The sequence below is a fragment of the Ceratosolen solmsi genome, unplaced genomic scaffold (genome assembly GCF_000503995.2).
Source record: "Ceratosolen solmsi marchali unplaced genomic scaffold, CerSol_1.0 scaffold10, whole genome shotgun sequence".
In the NCBI taxonomy this organism is placed as follows: domain Eukaryota; kingdom Metazoa; phylum Arthropoda; class Insecta; order Hymenoptera; family Agaonidae; genus Ceratosolen; species Ceratosolen solmsi.
The window spans coordinates 4408249-4415999 of record NW_011948412.1 but is presented as its reverse complement, the minus strand read 5'-3'; positions in this window follow the sequence as shown (position 1 = coordinate 4415999).

Below are 7751 nucleotides of genomic sequence, written 5' to 3'. Positions count from 1 at the left end.
TAATTTCATATGCGTAATTAAAAAAAAAGTGTTAAAGATATTATCTCAAATATAAAGCTGGATTACATGGCTGTCATTACGTCACTATTGTGAATAATGTCCATTAGCCTTGGAACAATGCGAGTCATCGGAATTACTTACATTTTAAAGGGAGAACAATCATACGAGTACATTTAACGAATACGAACGGAGTTACTAATTCGGCAATTTCATTTGTGCATTGCAATATAAAGCTATGAATTAATAAAATAAGGATGACAAGCAGTACTTGGTAAGCGGAAACATCCCGCTCTCCGGAAAAAAGTAAATAAAAATACATATCATTGTACTCTGACTCAGTGTTTGTCGAGCACGAATATTGCTAGTAAAAGCATCGCGAAAGGTAAAATAGAGAGAATAATGGCTTATTATTTTTCAATGTTAATCGCATGATACACTTGTATAGGCATGGTTACATAACGCTCAGGAAAGAAATTACCTTGGACATTCCGAAAAAAGAGCGAGCGAGCTTGTAAACCGACAGGAAATTAAAAATCGAACAAGCACGGCAGTTTTTGGGCGGCGCAACAACTGACGATCAAGCAAACAAAATGAAGCTGAAAAAAGGCAAAATGATAAAAAACGCGAGGCCGATGGGAAAAAACGCGATCGGTAATAGAGTCGAGAGAAGCAAGGCGCGAGTGCGATGGGTTTGTTGATCGGTCACGGTGGTCCGGCGCATCATTGCCCTGATCCGATTCACGAAACGAGTGACTTTATAGCGAATGATCTTGAAAGTGGCGTGACTGGCCAAATGTACGTATATACATATATATATATATATATATACGTATATTGAGAGAGACAAAGACAAAGAGAGAGAGAGAGAGAGAGAGAGAGAGAGACAGACAGACAGACAGACAGAGACAGAGACAGACAAACGGGCAGACAGATATACAGGTAAATAGACAGAAAGACAAACAAACAAACATAGAGACAGACGGATGAACGGAGAAGTGAGCGAGTAATGGGAGAGAGGGAGGGGTGAGTGAAATCGAGGATAAAGTCTTGCTTATGTTACTGTATAAATGTATTCACTCGGTGAAACGTTGAGCTTTTGCCAAAGCACATTTGAATTTTCATACGTGGATTTACTACTAATGATATGACATTACAGTGCAACATTATACTATAAACTATACGATTAAGGAATATTCTAGATTACGAGGGACATACACTTATTTTCTTATCCTCTCTACCTCCCCCCCCCCCCCCCCCCCCCCTCTTCGCAAACCCCGACCCGCCGCGTCCCCTCTCACATAACGTATATCTCCACTATTATTTACTTCCAAATGAACAAATCATAAGAACGAATTAGGAATACAAATGCGCGGAACTATTGTTGGTTTATGTGAATAATAATATATTTAGAAATAAGTTACACGTCGATTTTGGCTCCATAGCTGCTCTATGTTTTCAACAACTCGATGCTTGCGAATCATCGTGGTCCATCAGCTCCAAGTGAGTGACAATCGTGTAACGATCAGTTAAAATAACAATTGCCACAGAATGTCACGGAGGACCTCCTTTAGTCTCTTATTAAATCTTTCTTTATATCTGGATGACGTTCCATCAGCTCGATTTCTTGTCAACAAGCACTTTTTATGAAATCATGTACGAATTAAGTCGTTTTCGTTGTGATCGATACAGTATTTAGTCACGTTTTCTTTTAAAAAAACATCCTTAAAATTACGAACTATTAAATAATGGCCTATTTAGCAATGAATTCTGTATTTATGCATAGTTGGTAATTTTCAAAGACATTATTTTGCTGATAAATTAATAGTATATGATTAAATATTGTGTCGGTAGAAATAGAAATTCATACGTTAAATATGACTATAAATGCACGTGATTTCATAAAGCTTTTGTATATTCGTCTATTAATTTCACAGTTTATACACGTCTCATCGACCGTGTTTATTTTACTGATTTTCAGCTCAAACTTTTTAATGTATACTTTATTACAATATATACTATCAGATATGCATTTGCAAGTATATACGTAAAAATAATAAAGATTTTATCATGGAATGAATCTCATTAGTGGGATTCGTAAAAAAGTATTTTAAAAATATTTGGAAGAAACACACGTAGGAATTCTAGTTCCCATAACAATGCCTCACTGTTGGCTAACCATGTATATTAATCAGAGAGAGAATATAAAATTTATACAAAATAATATGCAGAATTCATTCTTATTAATCAGAAAATTATCTGTATAATTAATAATTCTGCTTAATGAAAGAATTTTCGTTGATTTGAGTATATCACGCGTGGCCTCTATCATTTAATTGGGGTATTTTGACTGCTTCTCCATTGCGAGCACGATGAACAAAGAAAAATTGTTAGAGAGAGAGAGAGAGAGAGAGAGAGAGAGAGAGATGAACCGATTTGTCTCGATATACCAGTAATAAGATTGATTTATGAGAATGAAGGAGCGATTCCCACGTCCCCGATCGTCGTTGTGCGCGTCTTTCTCGACTACGCGATGCTAACCTTTTCCCAGTTCCTTTTAGTCCTACTGCTTCTTGTCTTTCGAAGGTTGCTCGCTACTTCTTCCCAAAGGAAGGAATTTAGAAAGAAGGAGCGAGTGAGAGAGTGAGACGACGGGGGATACACCATCAGCCGAAGGAGAAGTCGATCCGCGTGCATTAATTAGCCGCGTAATCTTTCCAAAGAGTGGAAGCAGAGACTCACTCTCGACGATATGGGTGACAGGGGGGGGGGTAGGGAAGAGAGAGAGAGAGAGAGAGAGAGAGAGAGAGAGAGAGAGAGAGAACGAGCGAGTGAGTGAATGAGTGAGCGAGGCAGAGGGGAGCGGAAGAGAGAAAGAGATTTGCTACTCATGCCGTGTAATCTCGTCCCTTCCCTCGGCTACTACTGTCGGCTGCATTTCCCGACTGGCGCAACAGACTATGTCTTCCCCTCTCCCACGTTATATTTAAAATCACGATAATTGCCCATATAGCCAATTAGAACTATTTGTAAGTCGAGTGTTTGCATAGTGTATTATATATGTGGACAGTTTCAAAATTGAGCATAGAGGTTGCTTACTTTTTGAAATTTATGTAATCGCCGGGAATGCGTAATGGTGTTGAACGGGCAGTTGTGTAATTAGTAAAATTACATTACATTGTTGCCCTAATAGTAATAATCATTATTGTATATTCTTTTAATAACCATCGGTAAGTTTCAATTAATTTTTGCCTCTGTATTTTACATTTTTAATTATCATCGTACGTTTTTACAAATTCGTTTTATAGTATTTGAGTGTATTTGAGCATGCAAATTTATTGAGTAATTAATATAATTCTAAGGCGACAATTTATAATGCTATCAGTAAATATGTCCCACTCATCAAATAGCTCATCCTTTCCGGCATTTTCGATCAATGAAAAACAGAGGAAGAATGCGTATATCGCATGTTGCGTTACCGAAGTTCCTCGCCACGATGCGTGAAATTGTGAGAATTTTCTCCTACCTTAGATTGCAGGTCTAGGCTTAGCGGCGATAAACGCTTTCCTTCTTATCAAAGTAAATTGAAAGTGCGCTCGGTTAAACGTGCGCATCGCGTGCTTTTGTTCACCAACGACTGGGCGCCTCCGGGTGTAGAGAGAACAAAGCGCCGAAAGAGCGAGAGAGAGACAAACGAGAGCGCGTACCGAGAGTCCAAGGCGCGTATGCTAATTTAACGGAGAATCGCTCTTCCTTGTGTGTATGTTCCCGTTGGACAGAAGAATGAGTTCGAACTCTTTTCAGCCAGGTGGTCCCTGTATACACATCGCGAGCACCTTCTCTTTTCCTTCACTTCTACGGGGGACTTTGTTTCACCTCGGAAACTTATCCCGAGCTTCATTTTCCCTATTAATTTCGCTCACCGACTACATGATGTGTGTCGGGGAATTTTGGTGTCGGTCGTCATGTAACCTACGACTCACCAATTAATCGCTATGAATTCCGAGATCTAGGTAAACGGACTTTTTTTTCAGTTAGTCTATAGTTTCAGAGGCTGTACGCCGTCGGGGGTCCGACTTTTCACACACACAAAGCGCGTGTCACTTAGAACAGCGTTCCTTGCGTCAATCGTCAGGGATTAGGAATTGAAATCATACCTGAAACCGTAGATTACGAGGGTCTTTACTGTGGCGCCTAAAGAAGCCGCAAAGCTTCGGTCGAACGTAATACAATTGCAGACGTTGCGAGAGCCTAATAAAATCTCATATGCTCTGTACTATAAAAGGTTTTTAAAAATGAATAAAATATCTCTCTTAAATGTATGATATTACATTCGCGGTTTAGTGTAAATAAGAGAGGAGGTATGGCTTGACTTGATAAAACTGGCACAAAAGTGAACAAGACCATTATTTTTAAATTGTACATTCTGACACGACTTCTTATTTGTGACGAATTGAATTGTGCCTTAAGCGATAAAATATTGAAGTATTATGCTTTCTTTCTATAAATACACGTCAAAGTTTTTCAATAAATTGAACGAACGGTAGATGAATAAAGGTACAAATATTTTCAAGTATTTCCTTAGTGAGCTTAACCTACCACATACTACATTGGACTTCATTATTTTACTTATTTGCGAACTAAAGACAAACGATTCAATTAAAATTTCTTTACATGTGAAAATTGCTTAAAAAATATTGTAAGCAATTGCTAGAAATAAAAAAAATAAAATAAAAATAAATAAATAAATAAGCATAAAACAAAATCATATTAACTGAAAGAATAAAGCAAGATCTTCTTGAGTGATTTAAAAACGTTTCAGCAAAGAGAACTGCCTCACAGAGATGCAAATCGTTAGTCGATGACTATATTATATATTTCAGGATGATTAATGGACATCTTGTGCTATTTTCATGCAAATTTAAGCGCGATGCGTTAGAAATTCATGTTAACGCTTAATCTACTCGGCTTCCTCTTGTCCAAGCAATCAAATAAAATTCCTGACCTTGAATAACGCATGTCCCTTCTTTGTTTTATTGATTTGGGACATTCGTCTTGTGCGTGACGCTACCGAGATTCACCAGGTTCCAATACCAACCAACCAACCAACCAGTCAATTATGGTGTTCGATATCGCGACATATTATGGTGGGGAGACCTCCTACTGCCCTCTATCCTATCAAGGGCCATTGGCAAAATCGATGAGTTTTTGATATATGATTGATGGACTTGACGAGTCGAGTTTACCCGTTTACCTACCTCACGCGACAGCAAATACATGTATTTGCGTGAGTGCGTGAGTGCGTGCGTGCGTGCGTGCGTGCGTGCGTGCGTGCGTACGTAATTGCATGTATAAAGAAATAAGCACTTGAACAGAGAATGTAAAGATATTTATACATAAGTAAGTGCGCAAGTGTAACTTTTATGTACCATTTTAAATGCTTAATACCTTACGAGTACGTCCCTTTTTTATCGAGCGGAGATAAATTTAGCAATAAAAATTTTATTTGATATAAATTATGTTGTTGCAGAGTCGTTAAATTTCAATCTTCTTAGTTCTTAATAATTCAACGTGCGAGAGACCAAAAAAGGAGATTTGAAAAAGAAGAATGACTATGGAAGCAGTAAGATAGTGAGTGAGTGAGTGAGCGAGTGAGCGAGTGAGCGAGAGAGAGAGAGAGAGAGAGTGCGTGTGTGTGTGTGTGCGAGTGATAAAAGAAGACATTCGACGACGAAAAAAAAGAGAGCAATAAGCATAAATAATTGAATCATTTGAAATTTTCAGAAATTTATGACTTATGCGAAACGTCGACGCTCGTGTATAGCCCCATGTAATATCGAATATTTTTTAATGCGCATCATCAAATCATTAATTACCGCAGACACGCTATTAGGATGATATTTCCGAATTCCCGCTTGGCCGCTCGCTTTCTACCTTGGTGGCCGTGAGAAGTCCTCGGCTCCCGAATGACGTGTTTCACGGTTTCGTTCGCCATTAATGACGATTTCCTCCTCTCTCGCTCTCTCTCTCTCTCTCTCTCTCTCTCTCTATCTATCTATCTATCTATCTCTCTATCTTTATCTATCTATTTATCCCTCACTTTTTTCGATTTTTTCTCGTTTTTCCTCTCTCTCTCTCTCTCTCTCTCTCTCTCTCTCTCTGTTTGTGTCTCTGTCTCTTTCTTGACAGTTTTTTAGAGGCACAATCGCACCCACCCACATACACACACAAATAGGTACATATTACCGCTTGAATCATATTGCATACGATGATGCAATGCCACTGTGCGCTTAAACCATTTAATAATCGCTTTACGAAAAAAATGCGCTTATCATTGAAAATCTTGTCACCTATAAGAATAAAGTAAGTCAGTGAGATATTTTTATTTTAATAAAGCAGTTAATATGATAATTTTCGAATCTTTGAATGAGCGAAGAAAAATGTTCCCTTAAAAATAAATCTAAATCCATATTTGAATATTTATTTTAAATTGATATTTAAAATTGTAAGAGTTTAATTATTTTAACGTAACATTATTTGCATTTACATTAGTTTGTACAATATTTAATTTCTCAAACATATCCAATATTTCATATATTTATTTATATAAAAAAAAAAAACCAAATTACGTAAGAGATTTTAGTTAAACTTTAGACTACCAAAAGCATTTCGTTGAAAACTATCTAAAGTTCTATGGAGTATCTCTAGTATTAATGAAACTGTAATCCATTACTTAAATGTATCAAACAATTAAAATTATTTATTTTCTCTAATTACATTACAGAAAATTTAATACAACAATATATTATTAAAAGAGCTAACATATCGATTACATTTGGGAAAATGCAATTTAAAAACAATCAAGATAACGAATACAAATTTATCGAATAATTACTCCGATTATTTTCATGAAAATAAAATAGTTTATTTTCATGTGCATCTAATATTCCATTCAGATTTGTAATTATTTTTCAAATATACTTAACAAAGTTAAATTCATAATATCATTGATTATAAAACACAAATGACTACACAAACAAATAGGCAAATAAAAAAATATTATACGTATGTGTTTGCTGAATTTTACCAATAAAATACAACGCGTCGACAACTCTAACGTGACTTTCGAGTACACAGGGATTAGATAATCCTTGTAAAATGCTGAACACTATAAATTATATAGAACACAATAAAAGACATATAAAAGAGAAAAGAGATAATAATTTTATGAGATTAAAGTTGACATAGTATGCTCCAGTTTGTACAAGAAAGATGACTTGAATGGAGAAAAAACTTTAATATATAATGTACGTTCTACTTGGTGGGATTATTTTACATGTAGATTAGATTAATTTTTTATGTAATTATCTTCTTAATATTTTGAGTATTTGCAGCATAGACGTGACATCAAAATTTTTTATAGAATTATTGCAAATATATTGAATAAAGTGGAAAAAAAAAATCTTTATTCAACCCAATGAAAAGTATAGCTTTATAATGTGAATCTTGAGGGGAACGGTCATGGTTGGAGCATAGTCCGTTCTTCACCCTTGGTACATCATGGCCGCCCCGTCTTCGCGCCCTGGACTTTACAGGGAATATAGGTACGGTGTGCAGGAACACGTTTCACCGATCAAACATTACCTGGTCCATAAAATTCTACACATGCTGGTGGCGATTTACAAGAGCCATTCCTCGCATCTCCTCCTCTTCCTCCTCCTCCTCCTACTCCTACTCCTACTCCTCCTCCTCCT